Genomic DNA, 9,898 nt, shown 5'->3' with positions numbered 1-9,898 from the left:
TCCCCGACAATCTTCAATTCTGTCGCACGCATCCGACACAAAAACCTTGTTGGTCCCTCTCCCTTTCTCTCCATCTCTCTCTCTCTCTCTCTCTCTGTGTGTGTGTGTGTGCGTGTGTGTGGGGGGAGGTCTTTCTAGTTCGCATGCATATATATACACCATCTATAGGTCTCTCTCGCACACTATGTATGATACTCTAGCTAGTCAAAGCTAGATATCTTGGGTGCACTCATGGTACGCACACAAATTCCTTGGCTCTTTCCTCGTAACTCTCTCACGCACCACTCTGTCGTCTCGGAGCTCTTCCCCCCTCTCAAACTCTCCATCCACCTAGGTCACACATACACATGCATACCTTACTCGCACTCGATAGGCCCATCTAAAACTCTATCTCTCTCCCTCGTTCTCTCTCCATCTCACACGCACACGCTCACAATCTCATGCCTAGCTAGCCAAGTATGATGGTCTCTCACTCAATTGTAGGCACACGCAGTCCCCCCTATATGTCTATGACTAGCTAATCTTAGTCTCCATCACAATCATGTGCATGGTCTATCTTGATTTCTCTCGGGGCATATTTCTATCGCGCACGCACTCCCTCGATCTCCCACCCATATAGTCTCCTCATGATCTCGAGGGGATCTCTCTATCACAAACACACCTCTCTCTCCCTCCCCATGCGTCCATGCCATCCATGTGTCCCTCTCGACCTTTGTTCATTGTTGGCCAGACCTCTATTGGACATGTGCCACAGGGGTGTCTCTCTCCGTTGCAAACAATCACACACTAGCTATCTTCGTGTATCTCCTCACCTTGATTTTCCATCTCGGAGATGCATGCGTGATATGTTTGCATAAGAAACGAAAAAACACACACTCTCTCTAATTTATCGTTTGTTGTCACTTTCTCTTTCACACACATAATCTTTTTTGCACACTTACTCATTCTCCTTCACACGCACTTGATGTGTCTCGACTTAGGCACTCTCCTCGGTCCATATCATATAGATTTATTGAGAAGTCAAACATCACAAAGTTTGGCCATGTAAGTGGAGAAAAACAATTACATCTAGTACGGCAAACATATACCATTAGATTCACCATGAGATGTAGTTTTGTATGATGTATCTTTGTAATTGTAGATATAAATAACATTTGCGTAAACCTGATCAAAGTTTCCAATGTTTGACTTCTAAAAAATTTACATGCACTGCATTATTGAGCGGATGGAATATCTCTTTCCCCCTCTCAGCTATCTGACGCACCACTCAGCCTTATCGGGGCTCCTCAATCTCTCTCAAACTTTATTGGTCAGTTTGGTTCATGACCTAACCCTCATGCCTTGATGGCCAGTACTGCCTGGTGTGGACTTGGGATGTAAAATATTTCTGCCTGGCCAGGCTTGTGTGGTGCTAAAGCGTTTGGTTCATGCCTGGGCCAGGCAAAGCATCAACATCCCATCAATCAATCCATGCAGCAATTACATAATGCTAATATCCATCAATGTTGCTGTTAGCCTCGTGGCCGCACGACCAAGCACGGCCAGGCGTTCGAAATTAGTCGCCTGGGCCAGGCTACTTGCAGTGTCTGGAGTCCAGCCAGGCTAATTAAAGTGCAAGGGAACCCAGGCCAGGCGGGCTTTCTTTTTCACAAGGTAGAAACCAAACAAGCGTGCATGAATCTAGCCACAACCCCAGGCCAGGCAAAAGATGTTCAGGACGGAAGCCAAACTAACCTTATATCTCCCTGGGTCACACATACACATGTCTCGCTCGCACTACACATATAGACCCATCCAACACTGTCCACCCTTGTTCTCCTCCATGTGGCACACACCCCCCTAAGTACCATAATCCCTTACTCCATCATAGGCGCAAGCACTCCCCCTCCTAAGTATGATTATCTCTTACTAGCCATCAGGAACACACATATTGTCTCCTTCCATCCATACGTCTATCACGATATCTCTCGGGGCATCCTCTATCACACACACACCTTGTCACTCAATCTCCCACCCATGTAGTCCCATCACGATCTCCAGGGGATCTCTCTATGACAAACATACACTCTCTCCTCCCCATGTCTGCATTTTCTCCGTACGTCTCTCTCGACCTCTCTCCCTTTTTTGTCAGACCCCTCTTGGCCACGTGCTAGGGCTCTTGTTCTCTCGGTTCCAAACAACCAAACACTATCTCCTCACCTTGCCTCTGTTGTCAAAGATGCATGTGTGATATGTTTGCATAAGACACGCATGCTTTTTCTCTACTTTTGTCATGTGTTGTCCATGTCTCTTTCACACACGCACACACACTTTTTTCACTCACTCTTTCTATCTCTCTCTCTCTCTCTCTCTCTCTTTCTCTAGTTAGGGACTCTGTCATGTCCATAAGCATATGGATGTTTTGAAAAGTCAAACCTCAGAAAAGTTTGACCAGGTATATGTGGAGAAAAACATTTACATCTGGAAGAATCATTTGATTCATCACAACATGTACTTACTTCATACTATCATTTATCTTTGGTATTGTAGATATAAGTAATTTCTTTATAAACTTGGTCAAAGTTTCAAAAGTTTGACTTTAAAAAAAATGTTGGAACTACATCATCGAACGCACGGAGTAGCTCTTTTTTTCTCTCTCTCTCTCTGCTATCTCTCACGGGCCTCCCCTCTCACTCGAACTCTCTATACTGATGGATTATATGCTCACTGTGTCAGCGTATAGCTCCGTATATTGTTTAGTTGACCGGTCAACCAATCCACATGATGCCTTGTCAGCTCGTGTTCGGTATCTTTGTGTGCCGGCCCATGTGGCAGTCGGTGAAAATAAGTAAACTAGAGGCCCATCTGACACGCAGTGAAGTAAACAAAGTTGAAACCACTCGGGGTAGCACCCCGCACGCTAGTAAATTGAGAGCGCATTGAGGACACACTTCTTGCGCGTGAAGGATGGACTCGCGCACAATTCACCACTGTGCGGCGGCATGCACAGAAGGATGCACTCCCGCACACCCAGCACACAACACGCACCAGCACACATGTACACCGGCGTCGCCGCAGGTTGAGATGGACAGCGAGGCAGCCAACAAGCGGAGGCGGCTCGAGCCAAAACCGCATCCGGCGAGCCTGGAGTTCATCAACAGCCTCCCCGATGACATGGTGCTCGTCATCATCGGCCTCCTCCCCACCAAATCTGCCGTGCGGACAACCCTGCTCTCCCGGTGGTGGCGCCCCCTCTGGCGCTGCATACCCCTCAACCTCACCGTCGACAGCTGCCTCTGCGATGGGGAGTGCAAACGCATGGCTGCAGTCTCCAAGATCCTTCCATCGCACCCTGGGCCAGCCAGACGCCTTGAGATCGGCATGTTCAGTACCAACTGCAAGGTCCAACCCAAGTTCGATGAGTGGTTCTTATACCCCACCCTACACTAGCTCGAGGAGGTCAGCTTTGAAGATGGACGATGTCGCTCTCTGCCGCCGTCCGCGCTCCGCCTCACGCCAACGTTGCGCCGCGCCAGCTTCAGCTCCTACTATCTTCCCCAGATTAATGCTGCGCCCGCCCTTCTTCTCCCTCAACTCAAGCAGCTCGACCTCTTCGACGTTGTCATCTCGAAGAAGGTTATGGAGCACCTGCTCTGCAGCTGTAGTACGCTCGAGTACCATCGTCTTGAGCAGATCCACGGGTTCATTAGCATCCACATCGCCTCGACGAATCTCAGATGGATTTATGTGTCTTGCTGGCCCCGCGACAAGACATCAATTGGGAAGAGATCACTCCAACAGTTCCACGTTATGGTCATTGAGAATGCGCCTTTCCTTGAGAGATTGCTTGTATCAGATCTAGAAGGTCCAACAAAAATCAGGGTCATTGACGCGCCGAAATTGACAGCGTTGGTGTACTCGTCTGCCAAATTCTCCGAACTCTTTATTGGATCCGTAATCGTTCAGGTACATCACTCATCTTCTTATCCGTCTTCTTGAAATCCACTTTTTTAAATTTCTTCTTGATGTATTTACGACCGTATTCCAGAAAATGATTCCCAGAAGCTTGACCCAGTCCATGCGCACAGTGAAGATCTTAGCACTAAAATCTATCGGCCCCAATCTGGATCAATTTGTTGGATTCCTTACATGCTTTCCGTGCACGGAGAAGCTACTCATCAAGGTGAAACTTCTTTCCTATAAGTAAACGGTAATCACAACGTAGCTCAAGTTTTTCGTAATTTTCTCAAATTACGATGACAAGTGTAGTGTTCAAAACTGCATCTACGCATTGCACCGAAAGAAATGTTTTTAATATTTTTTCTCACGTGATCACTTGCATCGTTTTTATCCTATACTACTATAGTAGCCTAGGCTAGTCATAGTGGAAAGTAACTTAGACTACTCCAGTAACTCTATGGTTACCCTAAGAGCAAGTACTACCTCCGTCCTGGTTTACTCTTCCAATTTTGTAGTATCAAAATTTGTCCATAGATTTAACTGACAAAATGTTAATGCATGTCACTAAGAACTATATCGTTGGATTTGTATTTGAACATAATTTCAAATGGTGTAATTTTTAGTGACATGCATTGGCATTTTCTTAGGTAAATCTATGGTCAAAATTTTATACTAAATACGAGGTAGTATTCCCTCCGTCCCAAAATTCTTGTCTTACATTTGTTTAGATACGGATGTATCTAACACTAAAATGTAACTAGATACATCCATATTTAGACAAATTTAAGACAAGAATTTTGGGACGGAGGGAGTACAAAAGTGGGCTATGTAGGCCAAAACATGTACCAAATTCACTTGTGATGCATTTGGCACCGATGCCCCTCCATTGCTCACCTGGTGCCCCAGTATGGATCACCTACTTTGCTCTAGTGCCAAATTAACTCACGCAATGAAAAAACACTGCGTGGGAGAGAGAGAGGACTGAGGCAATAAAAAAGCACTTGTTCGGGAGAGTGAGAGGCTGGTGTAGTTGCTTTGATTGATTTGTTTATACATGTGGGTCTGTGTGCACGGCGGTGCCAACTCTCTCACATCGCGAGAGCGGTGCCAAAATCTTTTGATTTTACATCAATGCGTATTATGTGCCATACTTTTGCGAAATATGGCATCGGCCACATACTGGAAGGCAACAAATGCCCAAGCTCTTCACGTGCTCCTAGTTAAATGAGAGGAAACAGAAAGAAAGAAAGAGAGAGAGAAAGAGAGTGAAAAAATATCACTAGCCAACCAACCCTATCGTATGAGCGAATGATATTGGTACCTCTTGATGACACGGCAATCTTATAAAACCAGTTGCTCTAATATGTTCACTTCTTTTTGTAGATAAAAAAAGACCCGAAAGTGAAAAATGTGCTGCACTATAACAATCTCATCGAATGCCTTGATCTCCATCTTACAGAAATTGATTTGATCGACTACCGAGGCAGCGCATCTGAGAGTAAATTCGTCAGGTTCTTTGTTCTGGAGGCAAGTGTGCTCAAGGTAATGAGGTTTCGCGTTCTCTGGCGCAATAATGAATGGCGTGCTGATCACCACAAGAGTCTAAGCCTAAATGACAAAGTCTCCGCAGAAGCTGAATTTGTTTTTGAAACATCAAGTGGCCAGAGACTTGAAAATTTATTTGCCCATTAGTGACTTGTCAGGGCAGTGGATTTTAGTTTGTACGATAATGCTGCATCCACCTAAAGTAACGAAAGTTCTTACGTAAACTTCCTAGTAATTCCCTCTTCGTAGGTGCAGCATTACTCCTAACATTTGTAATATCAGTTTGAAACTTGTAATATTTCCGTGTCCTATCTTTATCAAAATCCTGAGTTGGTGATGATGTTATCCTCTCATTTCCGTGCCTGCGTTATCAAAATCCCTCTTCCTAGTATTTCGGTGCCTGCGTTATCAAAATCCTGCGAATCAAACAGGTCCTGAGTTGGTGATGATGTTGTGCCTCCCATCTTTCACCAATAGCCGTCGGATCTATATCTGATGCATACAAACCAAGCTTCTCCATTTTTGCAAACAGATGCCTGCACTTGTTCCCTATTTATAAACAACTCATTTTCTCTCACAATCAGCCTTATCTCCTCCCCACCACATCTAGAAGGCCGTGGAAAAATCTGGCACGATGGCCGCTGCCGGCGCCGTCCACCCCCAATCTTAGTTTTCCGTGCAATGCACGGGCATCTATGCACGGGAAATTATGTCGAACAGGGCTAGTTGTAAGTAGGCTAGCTCTATAGTGATGATGATAGTGACTGCATACGATGAGGCTGACTATGGTATGCCGAACACATCACCTATACTCAGGTGTCATCTCCAGCGTAGGGTCTTGTCACTTCACTATGAGGAGCAGCACGTAATAATTTGACCAACGGGTAGTATAGTGCTAGTACTCTTACTACTACATTGGTAGTACTACTACTAGTACTAGTAGCACCACCGTCTGGATTTAGGAGTACTACCACATCCATCTGGATTTTAGTATTTGACTAGCAATATCTAGTAATGCATGTCACAAAAAATGTACTACTCCCTCTGTAAATAAATACATGGTGTTTTATTCCTATCGGCGAGAGAACTTAATGTCTTTTTGCTAACTATAGAGTACTAATAGGATTACATGCAATGAACTAAACACTGCATGTCATGTTTGGTAGTCTCAAGTCATTGAAAGCATGCACGGCCCACATCTCTCATTGGTTGATATGTCGTGAAATAAGAAACAAGGAGGGAGTTATTGCACCATGCCTAAGTGTTTTGGGATTATTTGGTTTTCGTAAGGTGACTTACACAACATTTTTGTTTACATGCATTAACATTTTATTAGTTAAATCAAAGGTCAAAACTTGGCACAAAATGCAAAGGGGACCAATAAACCAGTAAACATCAAACTTCTCTTGTTTGGCCCCAACTAGATGTCCGGTGAGATGACTATACTGCACCGGCACGGAGGGGGACGCAGCTTCATTGACTTACGACAACTGCCTTTGCGTGAATGACACGTGGGCCCAAGGGGTGGCTGGCCCACCTATCATATAGCCAAAGGCAGGTGCAGTAGAGGGCCGAGGAGCACTACTAGGGAAAAGCCTAGCAGTAGCGCGGGTGCCCGCGCTACTGATACGGCGCCACAGATAACTTGTAGCAGTAGCGCGTGTTGACACACGCTACTGCTATACATTGTTAGCTGTAGCGTGCGTTGCAAACGACGCTACTGCTAATTAGCTGTAGCGGGTCTTACACCCCGCGCTACTGCTATTACTTTCCAAAAAAAATCTCGATCCCGTGCGTGTTGTCAATGGCAGCAGTGGTTCGATCTAGCGATGATTGGCGTCGCCGGAGGCTTGAACGGACAGTGGAAGACCAGATCCAGCAGTGGCTGTTGGAGAGGGCCCATTTCTATGGCAGAGCAAGGCCGCGGCGAGGGGCTCCTCTTCCCGACCATGCCAGATAGCTCCGGGTCATCCATGGCGACGACATGCACGGGCATGGACATGGGAGGGTGAGTCAAACCAGAGGGAGAGAGAGAAAAGGAAAACCGAGGGAGAGAGGAAGGTGATGTAGGGAGCAGCGGAGCTAGTCACTGGTGGCGAGGTGCTCCGGTGTGGTGCCGCGGGGCGGCGGCCTCCTAGACGTTGGTGGAAGACCGGTGAGCTCCTAGATGCCGGTGGCGCGAGGTGGCGGCCTTTTTCGGCGCCATGGAGGAGGATGGGCGCATGGGAAAGAGGTCCATGTGAGAGCGTATGGAAAGTGAGAGGAGAGAGTGGTGGAAGGGAGGAGAGATTTGGGGGAGAAGATGGGGATTCGGCCGATGATATGGTGACTTCACCTACCTCGTACTTAGTAGTAGCGAGGGGTATAAAACCGCACTACTACTATCAACTTAGTAGTAGCGCGGGTTTATACCCCTTGCTACTACTATGGCATGCGTCGGGGGCACGGTAGAGACCGCTTAGTAGTAGCGAGGGTTAAAAACCCGCTCTACTACTATCAACTTAGTAGTAGCGAGGGTTAAAAACCCGCGCTATTGCTAATTAGCAGTAACGCTTCTTTTTGTGCTGCGCTGCTGCTAAGATTCTGTGTTTTCCCTAGTAGTGGAGTAGTACGAAATCCTACGCACCTACGCACGCTAACCAAGGGCAAGAGTGATCACTCGAATCGCAAGATCAGTTGACTAGAAGCTAAGCTAGACCCATGGAGGCGATGAGCGCGAGCATCAGCCGGCTGTGCCAGATGGTCCACGACACCGGCTTGCGGCCCGACACCGAGGAACGTCTCCAGGTAGTATTGCTTGAGGCCGCCAGGGCGAGGGGCCGCTTGGACGACAGCTTCGTATCCTTGTTCGACGAGGTCCTCGTCGGTTTCCTCGACAAGTTCACCGTCGTCAAGAAGCTTGCGGACGACTTTGATGTACGCCTCCAGCCGACGCGCCCAGGCTCTGCGATGCCCGCCACCCTCAACGGCCACTATGGTGACAACCTCTTCGACTCACTGGTGGCCCTGCGACTGCCTAGCGTCGAGCCGGAGAATGTCCACCTCGAGGTCGCGCTCGTCGCGCAGCGCCTAGCGCAGCAAGACACCATCGACATAATCACCCACGTCTACGCGCAAATCGTCCACAAGGACTACTACATGCGAGAGGAGGACGATAGGACGCTGTCCTTCTTGGACCACAGGGCAACCTTGGACGGCATTGTTCAGAAGCACGTTGAGCTCGCCGCCAACGCCGCTGCTCCTCACACGTCGGTTGGTGACCCGACGCACTAGGGCGTGAGGACGTCGTTGATGGACCCGTATGTATTTTTATCTTTCCGTCAAATCCATGTAGTAGTATATGATACTACTAGTAATTATCTTACCTTTCGCATCAACTTCATAATTTTCGTACGTACTCCATGCATGAATGGTGCACGAACCAAACTTCTCATTAATCTAGGCAAAATCATTATTTTCAATCTATCGTCGCGCCATGGAGCAGAACCAAATTTTACAAGTTATGAGTTCAAAAGCAAAACCTGCCGTGTTCGCGTCGCACCCCCACACGGTTGGTCCGGCATGCCGCTCAAGCGGGAATGCGTGCGGTGTTGCATTTTCACTTACAAGTGGGACCGTAGTTGAGCAAACCGCCTATCGGCAAGCCTCCACCCCGCCCGCCGCGCGATGGCTGAGAAAACAGGAGGGAGAAGTGATGGCTGTAGCACAGACTCCAAGAAAATTGGTGTCAGATGGGACTCGTGTGGGTGGCGTGTGCCGTACTGCTAGACGTGAATGCTAGTTATGGCCCATGCCACCCCACTATATCGAGCCTATATCGAGGTACGTAGAAAAAAATTCCTAGAGTCCGTGCTAAGCCCTCCTCTATCTCTCTTCTCAGCCAGCCAGCGCACGCGTGGATCCCATCGTGTGTTTGCTCACATGCGGTCCCACATGTCAGTGAAAACGCAAGAGGACCCACTGAACCTACACATCTTGCACCTCGACATGCTGGTGATGAAAAACAAATCCAATAAAGATCTTCGGTGGCCGCTTTTGGAGTTACTCAAGAGTAGTAAGATTCTATTTACAGGTTAACCCAAGATGCACATCACGTGGCTTCAACTACCACTCTATTTTCTTGCATGACACGACCTGGATGCTGGATGTCCCACGTGTCGGGAAAAGGAGGAAGAACCCGACCAAATCTTCGGTTGTGCTCTCGGATTAGACTAGTTGTGCTAACTTAAATTTTTTATTGTGTACTCCCTCCGTTCCAAAATACTTGAATTCCATTAGTCCAAAAATAGATGTACCTATATACTAAAACATGTCTAGATACATATATATTTTGACAAATAGAAGGCATGTATTGTGCAACGGAGGGAGTAGAATGGATGCAAGTCTTGGTATTGGGAAGAAGAGTACATCCATA

Source organism: Triticum dicoccoides, chromosome 7B (assembly GCF_002162155.2).
Source record: "Triticum dicoccoides isolate Atlit2015 ecotype Zavitan chromosome 7B, WEW_v2.0, whole genome shotgun sequence".
NCBI lineage: Eukaryota > Viridiplantae > Streptophyta > Magnoliopsida > Poales > Poaceae > Triticum > Triticum dicoccoides.
This window is presented reverse-complemented; position numbering follows the sequence as displayed.